The sequence below is a fragment of the Periplaneta americana genome, chromosome 16 (assembly GCF_040183065.1).
Source record: "Periplaneta americana isolate PAMFEO1 chromosome 16, P.americana_PAMFEO1_priV1, whole genome shotgun sequence".
In the NCBI taxonomy this organism is placed as follows: Eukaryota; Metazoa; Arthropoda; class Insecta; order Blattodea; family Blattidae; genus Periplaneta; species Periplaneta americana.
Genome location: NC_091132.1, coordinates 71,575,068 through 71,602,748, shown reverse-complemented (window position 1 = coordinate 71,602,748; position 27,681 = coordinate 71,575,068). Strand labels below are relative to the sequence as shown.

General features: G+C 36.6%; 1 long non-coding RNA gene across 1 annotated transcript in view; it reads left to right on the top strand.

Annotated features, from left to right (window-relative positions):
• Nucleotides 1-1,143: 1,143 nt before the first annotated feature.
• The window catches only part of LOC138716142 (uncharacterized), a 230,393-nt gene continuing 203,855 nt past the window's right edge, over nt 1,144-27,681 (top strand). The window contains exon 1 of the long non-coding RNA XR_011336580.1: nt 1,144-1,334. This is a non-coding gene — a long non-coding RNA (uncharacterized lncRNA). The remainder of the gene's footprint in view (nt 1,335-27,681) is intronic.

Genomic DNA, 27,681 nt, shown 5'->3' with positions numbered 1-27,681 from the left:
ATATTTTTCATGAATTATAGAAAAAATAACATTTTCAGAAGTTCAAAAAAAAATTTGAAAGCGAAGAAATGAGAAACAAAAAGCTATGTAATTTGTTTCTTGGAGTTTTATTACTTTACTTTCAATCCATCTTACCACACTCTACATATACTTACGTAAGTCAATCATGAAACGTAGATACATCAATTACTGCTGAATTTACATCACATAAAAATGCGTTATTTTATGGATCCTCTAAATATTGAAATTCTTTACCAATATATCCTTCAAGATTTATTGTTAGCAGAGTGCTAACTCTTTTTACTGAAAGGTGGTCTCTAATTCCAGTTTTTACAAGATTCATGCAACTGAATTCTCGCTCACAATTCACAATAAGCGATGGAATTATATAAATCAATTAGAAGAAATTGTTCATTTAACTTACATGAATTGCACCAACTCTTTGAAATCAATTCCTGAACGTCTTTTGCGCAATATCTTTTTGAACATTGCCCATGCCATTAGCATTTCATTTAAATTTAGATAAGTTCATATACATCTCTGATTTCATTTTCTCCATTACCATCTTCGTTTCTGAAGTTCAATGTGATTGTTGCATTTTTGCACATTTACATTGAAAGTTTGTTGCAATTTTAGAAGTCGAGTAGCAAAATGCGATTGTGACTTAAACCCTTTAGTTATACTCTTTACATTCATCGCCTGTTCTTTCAGTTTTTAGGCCCTGGGTACTCGCTTTCACCCTATTAGTTCACTAATTTTCTTATGAAAAGCATTGCCCAGGAATCGTGACATGGACGTAACAGTAGGATTTATTGGCAGATATGACAAAATTGTTCCTATAAATAACATTTCTGAACTTTTATGTATCAACATTACAAAAGTACCCTAACCAATACCAGTTGTATATCTTCTAATTAATATATTTCATAAAATAATTGATTGAACAAAAATACATTTTCAAACAACTCTGTTATGCTGTCCTGGATTAAGATATTTAAAGCAAATAAAACTTATAATGCTTCTTACTCACTGGCCGCCACTGACCGATTTGGTTGGGCAGGTGGCGGTTAGATGGCAGCATTGAGGGCCGACCGGAGATTCGGAGCGCGGCTGCCGGGACGCTCTATTCAGTTGTGTGCGCGCTTCTGCCACGGAGTGATCGGAATAGCGCTAGAACAAGCGAGCGGCGGAACGTGGCTTCGCCGTGCTGACAAGTGTGACAAGTTGTGTTATAAATAGCCAAGTGTATCAGTGTGTCATGTTTTAAAAGTGTGTCCACCATGGATAATAATACTGTCATCGAAGGCACTGTCAAATTTCGTGACGGCAAGAAGGTACAAAGATGCTTATCAGTCTTTTATTTTATAATTACCTGCCAATAGTTAAGAATGATAATATGGGATATCCAATACTATGCAGCATTTAGTCCATTTCCCTCTAATCATGATTTTTTCGTATAAAATAAAGTACTTTTCGTGTATTTTAATGCTTACAATGATGAGTTTGACAAGTTTTTCGTATGTTTTGAATAGCCTCGTAATATAAAATAAAATAGAATGTCATTCAAATATTGAAACTCGTTCTTTTCCTCGTTCCAAAACCAATGACAAGCTGATCTCGCAGTTTATAAACAATATATTCATTGCCTGATCGTGAAATTGTAACATTGCTAAAAAAAAATTTATGCGTTCTGACATTTAAAACAGTACATTGCAGAACCACTCTTCTCTCTCCCACCCTGTCAGTCCCTCTCTTTCTTCTTCCATAAAACAACTGAAAAGCTAAAAAGTTAATCCTACAAGTAATGTTTGAAATGTTTCACTACATAAAGAGAAAATCCACAAGATTATCAACGGTTTTATAAAATTCTCCTGCATTTCATATAACGCGGAATTATTCTTCATATTTACCTGCAAATTGTATTACTCGTAAATATGACATTTAATACAATATGATATTTATAAAATCTGATCAGAGATTTCAAATTGTATTCGTACAATAAAAGTGACTGAGAGTTATATTGAATATTGAATATTGATTTATTGATATACAGTAGTTCACAAGTACAAAACTTAATAATATAACAAAAGATCTAGAAACAAATGTAGTTCTACATACTAAATATACAATTTCCTAGACTCATTATTTTATCGCAAATCTCAATAATTTATTGGTTCAAACTTGCACTTACGAGAGTTATATTACAGAGAATACCATTCTTTAATCTGTTAACTCCATTCCTCTCCTTGTTTCTGTAAGACTTAATGAAATGGAAATTCATAACTTTTAGATGGCTTCGATTAATAGTTAATTCCCGTTGCGTATAAATTTCTATTCAGATCCTGCTTTAATTGCAAGCTGATGCCTCTGTTTACATCCATGCAATTAAACAATCATAAATCTCTCAATTGTTTTAATTACGGATCCATTAAAATTACTCTAAAACTCCACTACAGTGTAACACATGTAAAAATCTGTTCTACTTTCTGCATTTTTTATATCGTACAAAATGAAAGGCAAAAAACAAATCGGTTTCAGGATTTATTTATAACCTGACATTCGTAGATGATTGAATGATTCTTTTTTATTATTTTTGAGCCTGGCTTGTATCCAATATGAAAATTAATTCAGTTGTGAAATGTTAATGTTATTTGAAAGCCGTGTGTTTTGATGTCGCATTTCGGTAATGGATTAGAGTGATGCCTGTGCATTAACTAGACTGACAACCCGACCCGGTCCAGCCCGGGCTGCCGTCAGTCTGACAATTAGCTCGTCCACCCTGTCCCACCCACTCACACCCCCGCGAAACACCCTGTTAAATATATAAATTAAGATTGTATTTATTCCAGCCTGTCATCTGCTTAATTGATACTTCACATTTCACAAGTTACGGTACCATTGTATTTGATAATAATAATAATAATAATAATATTAATAATAATAATAATAATAATAATAATAATAATAATAATAATAATGAGTCTTATAATATAGCTATTATGATTTTTTTATTTTTCTGATACATTATATTTGTAAATTTGTACGCTTTTAATGTAGGCCTACTTATTATTTATAATATTTTATAATTTTAATTTATTGTTTATTTTACAAAATAGAATACAGTAATGCAGCAGCCAATAGAAGAATCGTTTAATTAGAATGAACACTAAAAAAAAAGACCAAAGCAAGTTTTATATTGTAAATAAAGATAAAAAAAAAGTAGTTGATGGTTCTTGTTACAGATGACAAGTAGAAACTTTAATCTAGCCCGTGACATGATGGCGATTATTATTATTATTATTATTATTATTATTATTATTATTATATCAGTAATAATAATATGCCTTGCATCTATATCGAACCTAGATGGTGCCACAATTATTTTGACAAAGAAGGAAGAGAAATTGAAATTAAAATTGCTATAACTTGTATAAGTCATAAAACTCTGGACACGAGTACACCAATGATAATAATAATGATGGTAATAATAGTAATACTATAAAAAAAATTATGCTCGCAACTGCCGAGGAGTCCACACCTGTGGAGTAACGGTCAGCGCGTCTGGCCGCGAAACCAGGTGGCCCGGGTTCGAATCCCGGTCGGGGCAAGTTACCTGGTTGAGGTTTTTTCCGGGGTTTTCCCTCAACCCAATACGAGCAAATGCTGGGTAATTTTCGGTGCTGGACCCTGGACTCATTTCACCGGCATTATCACCTTCATTTCATTCAGACGCTAAATAACCTAGATGTTGATACAGCGTCGTAAAATAACCCAATTAAAAAAAACTGCCGAGGTTATATCAGCGTCGCCGGTGTGTCGAAATTTTCTCCCGCAGGAGTTCTTTTACATGCCAGTAAATCTACTGTCATGAGCCTGTCGCATTTAAGCACACTTAAATGACATTGACTTGAGCCGGAATTGAACCCACAACCTCGAACACAGAAGGCCGACTAGTAATGCAATAATAATAATAATAATAATAATAATAATAATAATAATAATAATAATAATAATAATAAGAGTCTTATAATATAGCTATTATGATTTTTTTATTTTACTGATACAGTACTATATTTGTAAATTTGTACGCTTTTAATGTAGGCCTACTTATTATTTACAATATTTTATAATTTTAATTTATTGTTTATTTTACAAAATAGAATAAAGTAATGCAGCAGCCAATAGAAGAATCGTATAAGTAGAATGAGCACTAAAACGGTATGGCATAGTTGCGCTCCGCGGTCACTTGGAAGGCCTAGGCATGGCATAGTTGCGCCCCGAAGAAATCAGCTAGCAGAATGGACATGGCATAGTTGCGCCCCGAAGAAATCAGGTAGTAGAATGGACATGGCATAGTTGCGCCCTGAAGAAATCAGGTAGCAGAATGGACATGGCATAGTTGCGCCCCGAAGAAATCAGGTAGCAGAATGGACTGGCATAGTTGCGCCCTGAAGAAATCTGGTAGCAGAATGGACATGGCATAGTTGCGCCCCAATGGGCATAGTACACACAAAAGTGATTGTCATAAAATAAATAAATTACTTTAAAATATTATAGTGGTATCGGTATACAAACAAAAAATTCAGTTCATTTATTGTGTGTGATAGACAAAAAAGTGTTATTTTAAATAGCAAAATCGATCATAACTACTGTGCGGACTTACACATTAATAGACAAACTGTATCGAACAGTGTTAAAAGAAAAGCTACGGAAGACATTTCTGAGAGACCCATGAAACTCATTTGAATATGTCAGTTAATAAAGTACTGCCAACTTCATGGTGTTCATTTTTACGGTAGGCTGTCGATAATCATTCCATAAACAGTAGAAAAACAGTTAATAAAGTACTGTCAACTTCAAGGTGTTCATTTTAACGGCATCGATAATAAATATTAAATCGAATAAGAAATCAATAAGGTTGGCTAATTACGAGGCTCGAGTTCCCGTAATGTGTTTTTCTCTACCTATTTCATCGGGGAAGCAACTATGACGTGCCCCTTTTCTCTACCTGATGGGAAGGGGGCACAACTATGCCCATAAAACAGGGAGCCTTTTTTATCTGCAGCATCTTACCTGACCGTAGGGCGCAACCATGCCCTGCCCCACTAAAAAATTCCGAAGTAAGTTTTATATTGTAAATAAAGAGAAAAAAAGTAGTTCATGGTTCTTGTTACAGATGACAAGTAGAAACTTTAATCTAGCCCGTGACATGATGGCGATGACTATTATTATTATTATTATTATTATTATTATTATTATTAGTATTATTATTATTATAAATATCAGTAATGATAATATAACTTGCATCTATATCGAACCTAGTTGGTGCCACAATTATTTCGACAAAGAAGCAAAGAAGGACGAGAAATTGAAATTAAAAATGCTATAACTTGTATAAGTCGTAAAACTCTGGACACGAGAATATTACACCAATGATAATAATAATGATGGTAATAATAGTAATGCTATAAAAAAATTATGCTCGCAACTGCCGAGATTATATCAGCTTCGCCGGTGTGTCGGAATTTTGTCCCGCAGGAGTTTTTTTACATGCCAGTAAATCTACTGACATGAGCCTGTCGCATTTAAACACACTTAAATGTCATCAACCTGAGCCGGAATTGAGCCCACAACCTCGAACACAGAAGGCCGACTAATAATAATAATAATAATAATAATAATAATAATTTATTATTATTATTATTATTATTATTATTATTATAATATTGTTTCTTATGAATTTTTGTATTACTTTTGTAAATGTTAACTCTTTTTGTTGCAAATATTATTCACAATATTTTTTATTATTTTATCTTTACATTTTTTTTAAAGAAAATAGTAAAGTAATGCAGTAACCAACAGACGATTAATTTTAATAGAATTAATAAGGGACCCCGAAATAAGTTTATAGTATGAACCAAGAGAAAAAAATGTAGATAGTCCATATTAGATCCATATTATAAATGACAGGATAAAATATCACAGAGGATTCTTCTATCCCGTGACCATCATCATCATCATCATCATCATCATCATAGGCCAATTAGCTTATTATTATTGTTATTTTATTATCACTATTAAGATGATAAATTAAATACAAGTGATGACGATAATATTCTTTATATCTACATACAGTTATATCGACACGTATCGGAAGAATATTTAAATTCCGAGGTTATTTTTATAAAGAAGATAAAGATCCATTGTAAAATTGTATTTAACAATACTGTAACTTGTCACTAAAAACCTAGAAGCGCGATTCTTATTGCCATAATAATAATAATAATAATAATAATAATAATAATAATAATAATAATAATAATAATAATAATAATAAACATGTCAGTCCTTTAGGTTTTATTACTTTAATATTCTTAACAATTTAATCTTTAATGCAACGAGTATTTAAACAGAGAATTGAATATAGTTTATAGTTATAAATAAATAATAGCTCTACATTAATATAATTTAAAATGTCCATTCAACGCTTATAGGGCGAGAGCACTGTTGTAGGTTTTATATTTGTGTGTTTCTCCTTTATGATTTTTTTTCGTTGTAATCCGATTACAACCGACGGTTTAAAAATTGATGACGTACAGACGCGATGATGATGAAAACGCTGCACCCTTACCTCATATCTTGAAAGATATTGAAGTGATACGTCTCGTCACATTGATATCCTGCCAGCAATTCCAGGAAAATGAGATTATGATTTGCTAAACAGTTTGTGTCAATTGTGCAACAACATCTGCTATTCGTCGTAGTCAGGCAAATTTGTTGGCTGTGTCTCAGACGAAGTTTTTTCCCAGTTATCATCAAACTTAACCAAATCCTTCCATCATTTCGTTCAACTAGCTTAATTTTTTTTCTTGGTTATTTAACGACACCATATCAACTACTGGGTTATTTAAAGGCGACGAAATCCACACCTGTGGATTAACGGTCAGCGCGTCTGGCCGCGAAACCAGGTGGCCCGGATTCGAATCCCGGTCGGGGCAAGTTATATGGTTGAGGTTTTTTCCGGGGTTTTCCCTCAACCCAATACGAGCAAATGCTGGGTAACTTTCGGTGTTGGATCCCGGACTCATTTCACCGGCATTATCATCTTCATATCATTCAGACGCTACATAACCTAGATGTTGATACAGCGTCGTAAAATAACCCAGTAAAATGAAAAAATAAATAAAGGCGGTGAATTGGTGATAGCGAGTTGGTATTTGGTGAGATGAGGCCGAGGATTCGTCATAATTACCTGATATTCGCCTTACGGTTGTGGAAAACCTCGGAAAAACTCAACCAGTAATCAGCCCAAGCTGGGAATCGAACCCACGCCATAGCGCAACTCCGGATCGGCAGGCAAACGCGCTACCGTCTGAGCTACGCCGGTGGCTCAGATATTTTCATAAAATATTCATTTTTATTTGTCATGTCTCATTTATCAGTGCTTGTCGTCAAATGAAAACTTAATTTCTCAGTATTACATTACAAATAACTGTGTTTGGTTGCTACTACATATTATTGTCGATGAAAGTCTTTCTGGACTGCTAGTCTGAAAGTACTATATGAACAATTGCTTGTCTGAAGTGGAGGATTCATGAAATATAGTGCTGATTGTGTTTTAATGGTAGGATGTTAGGCGAAAACTATGCCTACAGTAGCTAAGTTTTATTTCAGTGCGGACGTTAAATGGATAGTAGATATAGAGCTCTCTTTTCCGAAGATAGTTTTGTGTGTGTTGTAAATCAATGACATGACCCCACATCTATTCGAAGAAAGATGTAAGGCCTACTAAGAACTTTTATGCTGTTAAAAAAATTTTATCGCTTTCGGAGAGATTTGAATCCACGAACATCGAAAGCTTGCCCATTGACCAGTTTGACTAACGGAAACGACTGGTAGAATCATTTGGTGAAGTAGCTACTGTAAATAAAAGCAGTATACGAGATTGCGATGTGATATGTTGTGATGTGATGTCTATTTTATTCACTGTCAGTGGTGAGAAACACGGCGATAGTGAAGTAGTGGTCAAATGAAGCAGAAGGATGGTTTCCGCTACAGAGATTTTCATTACCTACACATTTTAAGGCATGTGCAACTGAGTGAATGCTGATTCTTTTATATTGGGTTATTTTACGACGCTGTATCAACATCTAGGTTATTTAGCGTCTGAATGAAATGAAGGTGATAATGCCGGTGAAATGAGTCCGGGGTCCAGCACCGAAAGTTACCCAGCATTTGCTCGTATTGGGTTGAGGGAAAACCCCGGAAAAAACCTCAACCAGGTAACTTGCCCCGACCGGGATTCGAACCCGGGACACCTGGTTTCGCGGCCAGACGCGCTGACCGTTATTCCACAGGTGTGGACGATTCTATTATAGAGAATCGATCAGCTACAGTATAATATTGTAAGCTTTTAAGTGTTACAGTTCCTTTCTTCGTGCTATAGTCTATGAGTAATCATAGTCTAAATCAGTAGCGGCTGGTGGTCAAAATAATGAGTGTGCTACAATTTCTATATCGGCCTACTGTATACACTTATATGTATTTATCTTAATTTGAGACTCGCCTAGTGACGAAATATGAAGTCCATACGACGTTCCTTCCTACTGCAGAACTTGTCAATTATCCTGTAGTTAAACCCCTCCATCTTGGACATCGTACTCTTTTCTATTGACAGTATTGCAAGAGCAATGAGGCGATCCTGGGGCACAGTGTTCCTTAAAAACGTTTTTATGCGTTTCAAGCAAGAAAAACATCTTTCTGGCTCAGCAGTGGTCATTGGTGTTGTAACCGAAATATTTAACAACTTCGTTACTTCACAGAATGGATCCTGTGAATTGTTGGAGGCTATGTATTGTAACAATTGAACAGCTCCATCTATATTTCGGAAGTCGGGTCTTGCATATAGAACTCCAAGTTGTGTCTTTAACACTCTTTTGTTCGGTACAGTATAGCTTTTGACAGCAACTTCAAATTAGCATTCAGGAAAATTATGCGAAAAATTGTCAAAAAATTTGCTGATTAACAATTTTGTTGCGTCTAGATAGGTTAAAGACTGGAAACGATAAGTAGTTTCCTGAATTGAGGGGTTTGCCGGAAAAAGGGCGTATACGTCAATATGGCGAATTGAGATACATGCAATCTAAGATTTTAAAACCCACCTGAATAAAATGTTATACACAGCCCTGTCCTGCAGGTATGTACAGTACAATCAAAACAAAATTTCGCAACTATAATATATTATTCACTACATTTTAAACCGTTTTCCCGAAGAAGGGTGTATAGGTCTATCCCCCTTTTTTCCGGCAAAGCCCTCAATTATACGGTTACATAATTCCTTGGCTTCAATTTTCTGGACTGACTGATTCAGAAGGAACCTCAAAAACCAGGTAGATGGCAGCAGCGGTCGGACACTTGAATTACCAAACACATTGTACATAGTTCCGAGTTCTTCCACAAACAAGCATTCTTTCGTTATGCTTTACTTTTGCAATCTCCAAGCTGTGTTGTGCTGAAGCTGACTACAGCACTTCCCCGCGTAAAAATAGCCAATCAGAGCAGTGATTTCAGCTTCGCACATGCGCATTAGTTCTCTACATTCTCATGTAAAGTTTTGAGTAGCACAACGTGCCGCCTGAGGCACCAAAGAGCGAAGAGCGAAGACTAAACACTCTATAAGTGTCGTGAACATAACCACGGGAAATTGTCAAATGGCAGATCAAATACTATGGTATTGCAAATACATTATTTGAGCAAAAATTATCATTGTGCTGTAGCACTGTAGCACATAATGACGGGCCGCCCCTGGTCTAAATCCATGTTCATACTTTTACCTGACCGGACACACGATAGAACTCACTGACGTGGACCCATCGCGACGTAACACAGAATATCACATTAATAGGCTACTACTAATTCCACAATTTGGGACATCTATTCGACACATACGGCTGACCACTAGGATCCAGAATACAAAGCAGAGGTTAACTTAAAAATAAAGTACAGTATGATTTCGGAGAAACATGAGATGAAAGTACAATGAAGTATAATGAAATAAAGTAAATATTACGTAGTGTTATACTTACAAGTGATTGTGTAAAATGGATAATGAATCTGTCAATACCTTACTTACTTACAAATGGCTTTTAACGAACAAGGAGGTTCATTGCCGCCCTCACATAAGCCCGCCATCGATCCCTATCCTGTGCAAGATTAATCCAGTCTCTATCATCATATCCCACCTCCCTCAAATACATTTTAATATTATCCTCCCATCTACGTCTCGGCCTCTCCAAAGATGTTTTTCCCTCTGGCCTCCCAACTAGCACTCTATATTCTCTCAGTACTATTAGACAAATTTTGTTAAGGTCCTCATTAGAAAATTTAAGAGAAAGAATGGTTTAGGTTAATTTAAGTGAAGTTCCCCAGCGCCAAAAAGAAGTTCTTTCACTTCCCATGTATTAATATTCATTTTGTATTTCTCACTGAAGTGAGGAATACATGGATTGTAAATATACTTCTTTTCATCGTTAACGTTATTGGCTTGTTGATCATTCTTCTCAAAACGGACAGTGGGATCAAGAATGAGGCTTCTTTGATACCGGCGATCGATGGCTATAATGTCTGCTCTTCTCGTTGACCCATTCTCAGCCAAGCAGTGCACTTCTTCGTAAACCTCCCACTATGTCTTCCGAAGAGTGGTTGCGATGGAGCTTCTCACTTTATGGTGGCGATTGTTCCTCAGTAGTTCTCCTTTAGGACTATAACCCAAAACATGCCCAAGGGTTTCTACTTCGCTGCATCTTGGAAGACATCCATACTGAAGACAGGGTTCAAACTCACATCTACACCAAATTCTACGTTTTTTTTTATTTTGATGACACATCTGCAGCCTCAATCAAGACATGCTAGACATTCAGGATACTGTTAAATCAGAAACAGCAGACAGAGGCTTATTCCACAGGAGGATGGAATAATAATTTACTAGTTCTACATAACAGTTCTTCTTGTGATGTGCTGAGTTGTATTTTTTTGCCCCATCAAATAGTACAGTGCGATCAAGAAGTCTCTCCGCAGTTATTGTGTAGCCGAGAATCCACTAGGCAGAGAATTCAAGTGTATTTGGTAGAGAATTCAAGTAGCAGCACTGGCCGCTAAACATATGATGGACTGGGGGTTTGAAGTTGTCAAACCGGAATGAATGAGGGGGTGTCAACTTTCTACAGGATTATAATTTAGGATTGCTAAAACTAATAGAGCTGCGGAGGGAATTTTCGATCGCACTGTATATAAGGCCTTTATTATTATTATTATTATTATTATTATTATTATTATTATTATTATTATTATTATTATTATTATTATTATTATTATTATTAGCAGCAGCAAAGCACCTCGGAGGTCTAGTGTCTAGAGCGCTGGACTCATACTCCTGCTGACCCGGGATCGATTTATGACTTTGTTGGGCAAGCCCGTGGTCCATGAAACAGGGGTTTTCTCCGGGAGCTCCGATTCCCCTGTGATATTCCAACAAAACGTCCATCATCTCATCGCGAATGTAGCGCAGATCAGCCTCCTATGGCGTACGTTGTGCAACAACTCTGTCGGTAAATTGGTCTACACAACTGCCTTACTATAAGGCTAGCTGGGTGACGAACAATTAATTACCCGCCGTGAGACAAAAAATACGTATTATTTGCAAATATTATAGTTATTATTTAATAGTTGAAGTAACTTCTTGATTCACTTATGTATTTCCGAAACAATACGAAGAATTTCGTTATATACTTTTATACTTAAGTAACAGCGTTTTGTCTCTGTAAGTATTGTGATAGGCACGCGGTACGCGTTACCCGTTACAGAAAGCCGAAGGTCGCGTGTTCGATTTCCCGATGGGGCTAAAGATTTTTTTCTGTTAAGTTTTTCGGCTGTCCTGTAGTTCTGGTGTCGACTCTGGCTCTTAACAGGAAGACGGAGCTTTCTTTTTGAGTGAAGGCAGTAAGCATATAGGGCCTGAAATCTCTACTATTACTAATGCCTCTTTTCTAAAATGTTGGTTGTCTTGCCTCCCGCTAACTTGTAGGCGACCATGCCATGCATGGATAATTTTACCTATACTGATATCTCTTATCTTGAAAATATTTTGATATCGCTAGTGACATTCCATGCAGTAAGATAAATTTTACCTAAGTATATATGGTGATATTTCTTATCTTGCAGTCTACTGCACTGGAGTAACGATTAGCACCGTAAAACGAGGTGGCCCGGGTTCAAATCCTGGTTGGGACAATGCAACATTTTAATCTCTCCCGCTTCCATAAAGCAATACCATTTTTAAAGAAATTTCTGTTTGTGTGATTTTCGAAACGAGGCAAGAGACTCCTAGTTTCTAATAATCGTTGAGAAATCGTTACAAAAGTTCGCCGATTAGGTAACCTTCATTGCGGAAAACATTGACTGTACATCTTCTGGCATCACTTGAATACAACGACTTTCTCCATTTAATAACATATGATATTCCTAAACTGTGAATGACATTGTAAGTTGTTTATCGAATACCTGGTACCGAACTGTCATCCGCTCGGCAGTGAACCTATGGACAGGGAGCTTGAACTCAGCCGACATGTACGTACACGTCTGTGCAGAGTACTGCCTGCTGAACACGTTGCCACGTCTCTCACGTCAGAATATTAACAAATTTAAGCATGCAATTTTATTTAATTTCACGAAAACGTAATAGAACACACAAATATGTATTTAAACTAATATTAACTCTTTGCTAGATATACCTATTTTTCGTAATTTTATTAACGATTTAAGCAGTATAACGCTAATTAAATAAGAGAAGAAATATTTTTTTTCTGTGAAAACTATCAAGTTTTAACGCTATGTTGTAAGAGCATTTTTTGATCCTCTAGTCCGTCCCCGACGACTGTGAAAAGGACGGCACTTATACCCCTTACACTCTCTATTTTAAATTTATATTAGCTATCCACAAACTTCGAAAAGTATTGATTACTCTTTGCCGGTAAAAATGTGGGAAGAATTCTTTCATCCAAGCCGTAAACCTACAGCACACGATCCCCGCATATGCAAGGTTTTTTTTTTATCGCTTCTTAACAATCCACAAACTTTGAATCCACTGGCAAGTCTAATAATGGGCAAAAGTGTTACACAAGTCATTAAAGAGGTTAACCGTGCTGCTTCCTACGCGAGAAACAATGACTTCATGCTGGAATGATATTAAAGAGTGATATAACACACGGACCAGCCCACGAATTGATCGGAGTTGGAACACGTAATTCCGCCCGCGCTTTTCAGACGTCTTGTATGAATGGCGGAATCCGTCCCGGGAAGAAATATTGAATATGGGAGAGGCATGCTGACAGTGGAGTATTCCTTCTGATTCATTGCTGAAGACCCGGGCAGCGTCGGATGTGCTTCTGAATAGCGAATGTTCGGCCCTGTTGGCGCCCCATTTCAACCCTTCTCCTAGACGTGAAGGAGATCCAGATGCGGCTCATTCGGCTGGTCAAATGAGACCGGTGTTCGAGCCCTCACAGTGTGTCGGATTTATGTTAGTGTCTGAAGAGAGCGTTTCTTTGAACACTTCAATCTACTCTATCATTTTCATTACGTCATCTCATTATAATTATTTATTACTAATGTTTCTTGATATTATTCAATGATTTTGTAACGAAATTTGATTTTCGTCTGATCAACGCGAGCTCGTTCAACACTAGGCAATCCCATGTAGCAAACTTGCTAATAATACGGTCACAGCGATGGAATGCTACCTCTTGAGACAACACAGAAAAACACATAATAAAGGTTACACATACTGAATTCTTATTACTCGATATAATAATAATAATAATAATAATAATAATAATAATAATAATAATAATACCTCTGAGGTTCTGGCTGATATGTAGACCTATATCTATTATTAGGCGGTACATCTCACTTGACGATGTGTCAGAATTCTTATTACTCCATATAATAATAATAATAATAATAATAATAATAATAATAATAATAATAATAATAATAATACCTCTGAGGTTCTGGCTGATATGTAGACCTATATCTATTATCAGGCAGTACATCTCACTTGATATGTGTCAGAGGAAGAACAATTGTTTGCATGCATCTGAAGTCTGATTAGTGGAATATGTAGCTAATCGGCGATGTATGCATTGGAAGGGGAAACGAAATGGCCACCCTACCCCATTATCTCCTGGCCTAGTTGCCTCATGAGTGATGCGTTATTGGTGTTACTTATGAGGTTCAAACCTGTCTTCGGACAGTTGACTAAATAATAATAATAATAATAATAATAATAATAATAATAATAAAGCCACCGGCGTAGCTCGGTCGGCTAAGGCGCTTGCCTGCCGATCCGGAGTTGCGTTCGGGCGAGGGTTCGATTCCAGCTTGGGCTGATTACCTGGTTGGGTTTTTTCGAGGTTTTCCCCAACCATAAGGGAAATGTCAGGTAATCTATGGCGTTTCTTCGGCCTCATCTCGCCAAATATCATGTCGCTATCACCAATTCCATCGACGCTAAATAACCTAGTAGTTGATACAGCGTCGTTAAATAACAAAGTAAAATATAATAATAATAATAATAATAATAATAATAATAATAGTAATAATACTTACAAATGGAGTTTAAGGAACCCGGAGGTCCATTGCTGCCCTCACATAAGCCCGCCATCTGTCCCTATCTTGTGCAAGATTAATCGAGTAATAATAATAATAATAATAATAATAATAATAATAATAATAATAGTAATAATAATAAATAATATTATTATCATTATTGGAGGTTTAAATGTTTTTTGTAGTTTATTTTATTCCGTTCATTAGACACACTTAAATTTTACAGCAAATTGTATTTGTTTGTTGTTTAGTCAATTTTCGAAGAAAGGTTGAACTTCACAAGTGATGCCAACAAGGCACCACTTATGAGGCAACTAGACAAGGAGATAACGGGGTAGGGTGGCCAGTTCCTTTCCCCCTCCATTGCATACATCGCCGATTAACTACATATTACACTAATCAGACTTCAGATGCAGATAAACAATTGTTCTTCCCCTGTCGCATACCGTCAAATGAGATTTAGCCCACTGCGTGATAACAGATGAAGGGTTCAGAACCATAGTGGTCCAAGCGCCATTTACTAAAACCGTAGAAAACAAGGGTTAAAATGAAGTTATTACCATAATTCAATGGAAACGTATAGCAAGTAATATAAAGTATACACATTAAAACTAAGTGATATGTCAATCTTCATTAAACTATCGTATTCACTTAACTTTAATCCTTGCTTTCTCCATTTTTAATAAATGGCGCTTGGCCCACTATGGCTCTGAACCCTTCAGATATAAGTACATATCAGCCAGAACCTCAATCAGAGGCATGTATTTATTTATCCTAATTCTATTTAAATCCCATGTAACTGTTTGTTTTAGATATAATGCCGGAAAAAATGTATACATTTGAAATTTGTATGAAACACGATAGCATATTCCGTACTCGAAAACAAACTTTTCTCTATATTTATTGACATACAACTAAGGCAGTAATTCTTTTCCCTCTAACATGCAGCTACATACAGTAGATATAATTCCTGTGTCGTTGAGCTACTTTTGCTTCTTCATACATTGCAGTAGTGGAGTATGGTTAATCAAAATCGGACGTAAAGGGTTGGATACGATTGAAGTTGAACGGAAATTGATTGTTAACCTGCACATTCAGTGCAGATAACTATACGAGATATCTAAGTCATTGACTAGTAGATTATTGTCGACAATCCAATCATCGAAAGATCATTTTGAAGTGCGGAACATAGCAAAAAGAAAAATTAAGAAATCAGGTCCACAGGCACTGCGAGAAGCGGTTTGTTCTCAAAATCAAAATTCTAAAACCGATTGTCCGGAGGTGAGATTTTGTGACGTGCATATAGGCTAAACAGAATTTCAAATGCGTTAGCTAGTAATTGTGAGACACGCAGTTGAACTACAGTACCTTGTCGAGGATTGTCAACGAATTTTCTTGATCAGTATCCACACACATTACCATTTACGTGGCAGTGAAGGACGATGCATTTTATGGTAATTCATTTATTTGTTTCTTGGTTAATTGGCTGTTAATTTAGTTAATAATTGGACAGTCGTTTAAATAAGTTGTGGCTTATTTACATATTCATTATGCAGCTATTGACGTGGTTGATTACGTAATCACTTCAGTACCACAGGGCGATAGTTAATTATATCTAATCTGTCTTAGTATCGGAACGGTTCAAGGTTCTGACCCCTCGATCGGTCCTGTGATAAAGCCACAGTGGTAGACAGAATCGGATCGGCAATATGATTTCAACACACCCTGTTGGGTCGGCCTCATGGTTCCCGCTTTTAAAGACCAGATATTCAAAAGTGTATTGATTTGTTAGGTCCCCGTACTAATCAAAAGGCAGTTTCAATAGCGAGCCCCACATTCCAGTGCGGTCCTTGCTAGCATCGACGGTGGCAAGATGTACCACAATTCGGAATTTACAGCTTTCAACATGGAAGACACTTTTCGATTACTAATGGTTCTTCTTCCTCATGGATGTACGCAAGGAGGCGGGAGTTACCGGGTTTGAACCCCACTTGCACTAAAAAATGACATATTTAGATTTGAGTTTTTATCCATACTTAATCATTTTCCCTTATCAGAGTAACAAAATATACATCGACATAAGGAATAGTTAGTGGCAGGTATTTATGGAGATTAATTTTATCATTTATGTTTTTTAATATTTGTGTCGGCGGAGATTGTTGGAGATTGATTTGTAGGCCTATTCTTGGCGGAGATTAATGGAAATTTTGGAAAATACAATTATTTTGGAATTGGAGTATTAACTCATTATGAATATTACTTTCCAAATAATTAACATTGAAGGTTCGTTGGATTGTGATAAAGGTGCGATCTGGCCAATATAAAATATTTGTTGGATTGAGACTGTATTTAACACACATTCATTAAAAAACAAAACAAACTTGCAGCCCTCAAATTCACATTTTCAAATTATTAGTGAAATGTTGAATTTTCCGTCTTTTGAGTTCACTAACATAATCAGAACACCTGGAATACCATATATTGTAGCCGACTTGGATAAATAGTGAAAAAAAAATTGCGGAAAAAAGTCAGAATACGAAATTCGCTTTAAAACGACGCAATAGTAGGCTAATAATTCGCGAAAGTGTTCCTATTTCGCTATTAGAACTCTATTTCGCGACTTGTCGCTATTGTTTTATCCGCATTATTAATCAGAATCACTTAATTCGTAAAGATTAGTAAACATCTATTGTATATCTATTATCTTGTGATTTTCGCGATCTCTATAAATATCCGGCCCTGGGAATATTAGACTACTCCTGTTCCTCCAATATAATCTCTGTACTTGGTGCTGCGGCACACTCGAATTATAACAATGCTATCTTTATTATTATAGAGAGACCTACCGCCTAGTACCGACCTTGTAATAAAGTGAAGGGGACATAGTGTGAAATTTAACTTGTTAAAAATTGGATGGCTGTGAAAAAATTACGTTTCGAAGATTTTATAAGGATATTAATAAAAATACCGTAGTAATAATAATAATACTTACTTATTGGCTTTTAAGGAACCCGGAGGTTCATTGCCGCCCTCACATAAGCCCGCCATTGGTCCCTATCCTGAGCAAGATTAATCCAGTCTCTATCATCATATCCCACCTCCCTCAAATCCATTTTAATATTATCTTCCCATCTACGTCTCGGCCTCCCCAAAAGTCTTTTTCCCTCCGGCTTTCCAACTAACACTCTATATGCATTTCTGAATTCGCCCATACGTGCTACATGCCCTGCCCATCTCAAACGTCTGGATTTAATGTTCCTAATTATGTCAGGTGAAGAATACAATGCGTGCAGTTCTGTGTTATGTAACTTTCTCCATTCTCCTGTAACCATCCCTCTTAGCCCCAAATATTTTCCTAAGCACCTATTCCCAAACACCCTTAACCTCTGTTCCTCTCTCAAAGTGTGAGTCCAAGTTTCACAACCATAAAGAACAACCGGTGATATAACTGTTTATAATTTCTAACTTTCAGACTTTTTGACAGCAGACTGGATGATAAAAGCTTCTCAACCGAATAATAAAGGCATTTCCCATACTTATTCTGTGTTTAATTTCCTCCCGAGTATCATTTATATTTGTTGCTGTTACTCCAAGATATTTGAACTTCTCCACCTCTTCAAAAGATAAATTTCCAATTCTTATATTTCCATTTCGTACAATATTCCGTCACGAGACATAATTATATACTTTGTCTTTTCGGGACTTACTTCCAAATCTATCTCTTTACTTGCTTCCAGTAAAATTCCCGTGTTTTCCCTAATCGTTTGTGAATTTTCTCCTAACATATTCACGTCATCCGCATAGACAAGCAGCTGATGTAACCCGTTCAATTCCAAGCCCTCTCTGTTATCCTGGACTTTCCTAATGGCATACTCTAGAGCAAGTTTAAAAAGTAAAGGTGATAGTACATCTCCTTGCTTTAGCCCACAGTGAATTGGAAACGCATGTGACAGAAACTGACCTATACGAACTCTGCCGTACGTTTCGCTGAGAGACATTTTAATTAATCGAACTAGTTTCTTGGGAATACCATTTCAATAAGTATAATAATAATAATAATAATAATAATAATAATAATAATAATAATAATAATAATATAATAATTGTAGTAATAATAAGATACACAAAATTAAAAATACCGATAATGTAAATTGGAAACACTTTTAATAATAACCAAAATTCAATGTACACCACTGTTCTTCTTAAATAACTACTGCCTTAAACTACATAGATTGTTCTGTAATGGAATTGTAATATGGTGAAAATGGAGTAAATGGTAGGAGGAAAAGGCAAAGCTGAGGGAAAATTATGTGAAAGATTAATAGAGGAGTTGGGAAACACAGTATAATCAGTCGAACACCTGGACGTGAGGAACTCCATATCTCATGCTCATTGGGACTAAAACCGGAAACTTGTTTCATTCATTATGAACAGCATTGGAGAAGTGATTGTGGCGAACTCATTTCCGCAGTGGTCAAGATGTCATACACCAGATTTTGAATGCTGGTGTGAGTCATGCATTTGTGAAAATGATTAAATTTCGACGTGGAAGATCTACTGCCATCCTCTGAGGGGTTTAATGCTGAGAGGAATGCGGTTCCGGCTAGTCTAGCGCGGTACTGGAGTGAGAGGGGACAGTGACAGCGGCAGTCTGGAAGGAAGTACAATCATACTGAAAACATTCGCCCAATTTACGAGAGCAGTATGCCCATTAGTTTTCTAACGTATTTTTGGTGAGATAGAGATACAAGTACTGTATTGTAGAAAATTGTATTATTTATTTATATATTTATTTATTTATTTATTTATTTTGGTGAAGTTAAGGCCATTACACCACCAGAAATACAAATACAATACAATAAATCAAAAGAAAAATCATAATACAACTACAATAATATAAATGAAAAGAAGAATCATACTATAAAATTTAGTGATTAGTAGAATTGAATTAAATTAGTAAAATAATCAATTTAAATCTACTGCTGAACACACTTGAGAAGTAAAACTACTTGATTTGTATTTTAAGATATTACCAACAAATTATTTTCGCATGACATTATAAGAATCTGCTTTTCACGATACCAATCACACATAGTCTAAAATTCCAATAGAATAAAACCAAAAACTTTTCCGCAGCATGTTTCCTTAAAAATGACTTGTAACAGTGAAATATTTAACATGAGTAATTCATATTATATTAACAGTCATACATCAGGGAGACATCTGAGCAAAAATTGCAACAATATATTATTTAATATATTAATAACAAAACCATATAGACCTAGATAAACAATATGTATATGAAATATTCACACACTACTACAAACTGAAGACTGCATATTTTTGGACGATTAATACTTCCCACTCCGCTCGGCTCGGCTTGGCTGTAGCAACAAAAGAATCTACCTGCAAACCCCCCCCCCCCCCGCACCGATGGCAAGAATACCTCAGATCCCAGCGCTAAACTCGTCGGAGGAAGACAGTATCTGCATTTATTATTCTGTCTTATAAAAACAGTGGAAATACAGCAATTACATTAGTCTCTGCCAGAGACTGAAACCCATTTCAAATTTCTTTGATGGGAAGCCTTCAGTAAGCTGACCTAAGATGGAACTAAAAGAGCTGTTTAATAGCTCCGTTTGTTGAAGAGACCTAGTCCAATAGTGCAGTGTTAGATAAAACTTCGGTTTTCCATGCCGGAAAGTTTAAAGTTCTGCTGATTCGAATTGAATTTTGTATTATACAGCAAATTTTCAAGAAATACTTCAGATCTTCGCCATGCGTCCAATAGATCTTCCATGAAGTAGGCTACACATAGTAGGATTTGTAAGGGAAGCGCCTTCTCACCATTTTTGGCAGATATGTCTTTCTCAATTTCGCTTTTGATTGTTTAAATTTTGAATCCATTATTTGTTCATCAATTTTTCATCACGTGACAGTTCAACTTAAAAGTTATCTTAATCCAATATGTCTTTCCAAATTTCATCTTTTATTGTTTACATTTGGTTTATATTCTTCATTAATTCATTGAATCGTCACAGTTTAGCTTAAAAGTGATCTTAATCCAACATGTATTTTCCAATTTCGCCTTTGATTGTTTACATTTGGATTATATTCTTCATTAATTCATTAGCGCGTCACAGTTTAGCTTTAAAGTTATCTTAATCCAACACTTATTTTCCAATTTCGCCTTTGTTTATATTTTAATTCATTATTTGTTCATTAATTCATCATTACCTTAAAAAGTTATCTTAATTCATCATGTCTTTCCGAATTTTTCTTTGATTGTTTACATTTTAATTCAAGATTTCTTCAATAATCCTTCATCACGTGAGAGTTTAGCTGAAAAATCATCTTGATTCAACATATCTTTCTAAATTTTGCCTTTGATTGTTTAATTTTTTCTTTTTATTAATTCATCATCACGAGTTAGTTTAGCTGAAAAGTTATCTTAATCCAACATGTTTTCCAATTTCGCCTTTGATTGTTTACATTTGGATTATATTCTTCTTTAATTCATTAGCACGTCGCAGTTTAGCTTAAAAGTTATATTAATCCAACATACATTTTCCAATTTCGCCTTTGTTCATATTTTAATTAATTATTTCTTCATTAATTCATCATTACGTGGGAGTATACCTTAAATGTCATCTTAATCCATTATGTCTTCCCGAATTTTCCTTTGTTTGTTTACATTTTAATTCAAGGTTTCTTCAGTACTCCATCATCACGTGAGAGTTTAGATGAAAAATTATCTTGATTCAACATATCTTCCAGAATTTCGCCTTTGATTGTTTAAATTTAATTGTTTTCTTCATTAATTCATCATCATAAAACAGTATAGCTTAAAAGTTATCTTACTCCAATATGTCTTTCCAAATTTCGCGTTTGAGTTTTTACATTTATCACATGACAGTTTAACTAAGAAATGGTCTTAAATACACAATCTACGTTCATAATGCAAAATTAAAACCGAAATAATAGTAGACATAAACAAGAATAAGGCGGTAGTGCGTTTGCCCGCCGCTCCGGAGTTGCTGCTAGGTTTATCTTTACGCCGATTGGATTGATTGTCGTGTCACTCCTATCTTTTGATTGGCTGAATTATTTTCTCTGATGGAAACTAAAAATTGTACACTATCAAGCCTATAATTATATAACGTTACGCTTGCGTTGACGTGAAGGTGTTATACATGGTAATGGAATAGTTGTCTACCTTTCATGTCAACGTAATGTTTGCTTTTAAGTTTGTATTGTGAACGAGGCCTTATTCGTCGTCAAAAATAGATTAAGCTGCTGGAGTAACGCTTCTTGCTTTTTAAATCTACGTAATAGTATATGATGAACAACATATCTTTGTATATGAAATTCTTTGATGTTCTGTGGAGACGTGAATTTCGCCCAACTCTTGTATTGACAGGCATTGTGCCCCTCCCCTTCGCCGTCCCAACGCGGCAGGTAACAAGGTACAGTTAAGCGGGCAAGCTATGAAAACCAGAACATTACCGGCTTCTATAGCCTCTTTACTTAGTTCGAATCCTGTCAACTGATAAAGCTTTACTGCTCGTAATTACATTTCGAGGAAAAAAACTAAAAAAAATAGAACTTTCAGTCTACTGTGACAGCTTACTCGTTGGTTGCGTAACTTGTGTGATAAACAGAAAAATTACTAGAAGACAACGTACTTGATTAGTTATGGCTTTTAAGGAACTCGGAGCTTCTTCGCCGCCCTCACACAAGCCCGCTACAGGTCCCTATCATCATATGCCACCTCCCTCAAATCCATTTTAATATTATCCTCTCATCTACGTCTTTTTCCCTCCGACCTCCAACTAACACTCTATATGTATTTCTGGATTCGCCCATACGTTCTACACCCCCTGCTGATCTCAAACGTCCGGATTATGTCAGGTGAAGAATACAGTACGTGTGTCCATACCTGTGGAGTAACGGTCAGCGCGTCTGACCGCGAAACCAGGTGGCCCGGGTTCGAATCCCGGTCGGGGCAAGGTACCTGGTTGAGGTTTTTTCCGGGGTTTTCCCTCAGCCCAATACGAGCAAATGCTGGGTAACTTTCGGTGCTGGACCCCGGACTCATTTCACCGGCATCACCTTCATTTCATTCAGACGCTAAATAACCTAGATGTTGATACAGCGTCGTAAAATAACCCAATAAAATAAATACAATGCGTGCAGTTCTGCGTTGTGTAACTTTCTCCTGTAACTTTATCCCTCTTATCCCCAAATATTTTCCTAAGAACCTTATTCTCAAACTCTGTGAGCTGTTCTGTAGGACATTTTGTTGGTTTTTGGGGTGTTTTTCCTTTGAGAATATCTTTAATTTCTTTAAGTTGATAATAACCAGGGTTTAAGGAAATAATATTTGCTGTTTTCTCGTTCACTTTATCTCCCACATTTCCTGGAACTGATGTTAAACTGGATAATGTTCTATCGAAATCTGCTAAAGACTGCAGTAAAGGAATACCAATTGCTAACTTGAGAGGCTCCCTATGAAGGCGTCATCGTTGCGTTCAAAATTCATAAACATAAATTAGTCTTATTTACGAGGTTACACACTTTTAAAAATGAGGGAAAGACAAACATACATAATATGCAATTTCCCTGCATAAATGTTAAAATATGATGCTTTTATAAATAAAAGCAAAGTATGCACTTTTATGCACAATAAAAGTAATATCATTGTATTCAGAAATTTCTGATTCATATAGATCAGCGGTCCTCAGCGCAGAGCACCCTGGGGCTAGTGTCTCTTACCCGCGAAAAACACATGCACCATGGTGCACTCGTAGCTGCTAGCGGGTATGCTCTCCTGCACACAGGACGGCACCGCTTACTCTTTGCACATTTCAGAGAGTGCTGACGACCACTGATATAGATAATCTTTCAGCATATTCACACAACGATAGAGAACAAAATATAGCCTATGCAAATGCATGCACTTCCTTTCCCTAATGATAATACATACAACGGGTGGTTCTGTTATGAATAATAAAGCAAAGAAGGAGAAAAATAATATTACAGTCTTAACAAAGCAATGATAACAATGTCTTATCTCAGATGATTATTTAACAGTGCAATTGAACCTTTTAGTGGAAATAAACAAGCATTAGAAATCAGAGATGTGACGTATAAAAAGCCTTAATGATGGTTCACAATAAACCGGAAACGGAAACGAGAACGTAAATATTGTTAAAGTAAACGTATCTAAATGTGAGCATTCACAATTTATTTCAGATTCCCGTTCCCGGGCTCCGGGAAGCTTCTTGTTAATTGTGAATGCTCACATTTAAATACATTTATTTTAACAATATTTCCGTTCTCGTTTCCGTTGTACTTTCCGTTCTCAGTTTATTGTGAATCAGCCTTTACAAGAACCAACCATTTTTTTCCGGGATGGATCTTCGTGAAAATGAATGTTAGAAAGAACGGAAGGTTCCCCGAGAAAACAGTACCAACACATTTCTTTGCCCATTTCCAGTTCGATTTCATTGGATATTCTCTGGAGTAGAAAGCTGATGCACTATTCACTGTGTAGCCATAACTAAACACGCGGTGGACAAGTCTTGCAGGTGTCAGTGTCGGCTCTTCAAAATACGTTTTCTGCGTGTCATGCCACCGTCAGCGTGACTGTCGTTCTGGGGGACGCCTCCTCTTTATCATTCTTGTTTTTGTGTGATACCGAGCTTAGCACACATGGAGCGGAGCAAGCTAGCCATGACTCGTGCCATATTTAAAGCAGATAATGGACTACGCGTTATGTAAGAGTGAAGGCTCGCTCCAAAACGTGAAAATTTTATTTCCTTATAAGCATTAACTTTATGACTTTGGCTATTTACAAGATAATTTAATAGAAGGAAATGTACCCATTTGTGCAACATACATAAGCAACTCGTAAGTGGATTTTCTGACAGTCTCTCATGCTTAAACATGTTTTACGAATAGTGGAATAATCCTTACTGTCTAGTTATGAGAAATAAAAGTTTGCTGTATACAATTTAATGTGGTATTTATATAACACCGAATAATGAGAGAATGATACGTACAGTAAGTCCGTCACCGAATAATTCAGTGAACGAGTCAGTTTGTGAGTGAAGAGTGAGTGTTCGGGTCACATAATGAATGAACATGCCAGTGAGTGAATCATTTAATATTTAAGTTAGTGAGTCAACACTTGACTAGAAAACGAGTCGGTGAAGGAATAGGAGAACGAATAATTTAACTGGTAACTGAATGTTTCAGTCACTGGATGAGCGTGAAGGTTATTGAGTCAACAGGTCAGCGGGTATTCGTTTGACGACCAAAGTGTGAACGAGTCCTTGGATGAACACGACGTTCAATGAGTGAACGTAACGATCAATGTAGCTTATGAAGACGGCAGTGGTTGAGCGTTTTCATCTGTGAGTGAGCGAATCATTTGGTGAACATGAATATCATTGTGTGAACAAATCAGTGAATGACTGAGTCGATGAACGTGACGGTCAATGTGTGAGTGAGTCAGTGGGTGAACGTGACCATCAATAAGAGCGAGTCAATAAGTGAACGTGACGGTCAATATGTTAGGGAGTCAGTGGATGAAAGTGACGGTTAATTAATGAACGAGTCAGTGAATGAGCTTTACGGTCGTGAGTGACAGATTCAGTGGATGAACGTGACGGTCAGTGAGTGAAGAGTCAGTGGATGAACATGGCTGTCAGTGGTTGAATGAGTTAGTAAGTAAACGTGGCGGTCAGTGAGTGAGCGAGTCAGCAAGTGATCGTGGCGGTCAGTGTGTGTATACGTGCGAGTGATTGGGTGTACACGACTATGAATGTGTGAAATAATCATTGAATGAACGTGACAGTTAATGAATGAGCGAGTTAGTGAGTGAACATGACGATCAGTAAGTGAACGAGTGAGTGAGCGAGTTAGTAAGTGAAAGTGACGGTCAATGAGTGAGCGAGTTAGTAAGTGAAAGTGACGGTCAATGAGTGAGCGAGTTAGTAAGTGAAAGTGACGGTCAATGAGTGAGCGAGTCAGTAAGTTAACGTGACGGTCAATGAGTGAGCGAGTTAGTAAGTGAAAATGACGGTCAATGAGTGAGCGAGTTAGTAAGTGAAAGTGACGGTCAATGAGTGAGCGAGTTAGTAAGTTAACGTGACGGTCAATGAGTGAGCGAGTTAGTAAGTGAAAGTGACGGTCAATGAGTGAGCGAGTTAGTAAGTGAAAGTGACGGTCAATGAGTGAGCGAGTTAGTAAGTTAACGTGACGGTCAATGAGTGAGCGAGTTAGTAAGTGAAAGTGACGGTCAATGAGTGAGCGAGTTAGTAAGTGAAAGTGACGGTCAATGAGTGAGCGAGTTAGTAAGTGAAAGTGACGGTCAATGAGTGAACGAGTTAGTAAGTTAACGTGACGGTCAATGAGTGAGCGAGTTAGTAAGTGAAAGTGACGGTCAATGAGTGAGCGAGTTAGTAAGTGAAAGTGACGGTCAATGAGTGAGCGAGTTAGTAAGTGAAAGTGACGGTCAATGAGTGAGCGAGTCAGTAAGTTAACGTGACGGTCAATGAGTGAGCGAGTTAGTAAGTGAAAATGACGGTCAATGAGTGAGCGAGACAGTAAGTTAACGTGACGGTCAATGAGTGAGCGAGTTAGTAAGTGAAAATGACGGTCAATGAGTGAGCGAGTCAGTAAGTTAACGTGACTGTCAACGTGTGAGGGAGTCGGTAAGTGAACATGGCGATCAGTGTGTGAGGGAGTCAGTAAGTGAACGTGACGATAGTCTGTAAGGGAGTCAGTAAGTGAAGGTGGCGATCAATGATTGAGCGAGTCGGTAAGTTAACGTGACAGTCAATGAGTGAGCGAGTTAGTAAATGAGCATGACTGTCAACGTGTGAGGGAATCGGTAAGTGAACATGGCGATCAGTGTGTGAGGGAGTCAGTAAGTGAACGTGACAATCAGTGTGTGAGGGAGTCAGTAAGTGAACGTGACGATAGTCTGTAAGGGAGTCAGTAAATGAACGTGACGATCAGTGTGTGAGGAAGTCAGTAAGTGAACGTGACTATAGTCTGTAAGGGAGTCAGTAAGTGAACGTTGCGATCAATGTGTGAGGGAGTCAGTAAGTGAACGTGACGATAGTCTGTAAGGGAGTCAGTAAATGAACGTGACGATCAGTGTGTGAGGGAGTCAGTAATTGAATATGACGATTAGTGTGAGGGAGTCAGGAAGTGAACGTGACGGTCAGTGTGTGAGTGGTGAGTGAACGTGACGGTTAATGAATGGGCAAGTGAGTGAGTGAGTGAACGTGACGGTCAGTGAGTGAGCGAGTCAGTGAATGGTTTGGAAAGTGAATGGTCTTGAAAAAATGTAACGTATTTCAGTGGCCAGCAACGAAGAAAAGAATGAAGAATGCACGGCCAAATAGAGAACAGTTTCCGTCTAGCTACAGTCACTTTTGACTAGACTTGTATTACGAATTAAAATATAAAAAGTATTCAGAATCAAAGGCCATTTAAATTTCTCATCTTCGCTATTTTTTTGCGATGTTGAAAAACCAGATACTATCTCTTTACAGAAGAAATAGGATTTTTCTCACGTATAAGCCACTCAATTGTGATGATAACGAATATATTCAAAACAATTCTTTCAATTCAATAGCAATTATATCCTTATTGAAACGCTATTTTATAAGTTCATATTTACGAAAATGAATGTTGTTATTCCAGAATCTCAAAATTCTGTGTTTCATTCTAGTATAATTTCACCAACTGTAGTACTTGCCATGATCGAAGAATTTACTGATTTATTTGCCTTCATAACGGAATTTTATTCTTTAAATTATGCTGCATTAGGCTACTTTCGTAAAGGACTCAAATTTAATTCGTCAACTTGTGCACAAAATAGTGGAAAGGCTGAAAAAAAACCCTTTTACATTCTTTGTTATATTGAGCCCTGTAGACTATTAGTCTGCAATAATAAAATGATTTCGCAAACAGGAAATTGACAGCAATGAATTGATGGAG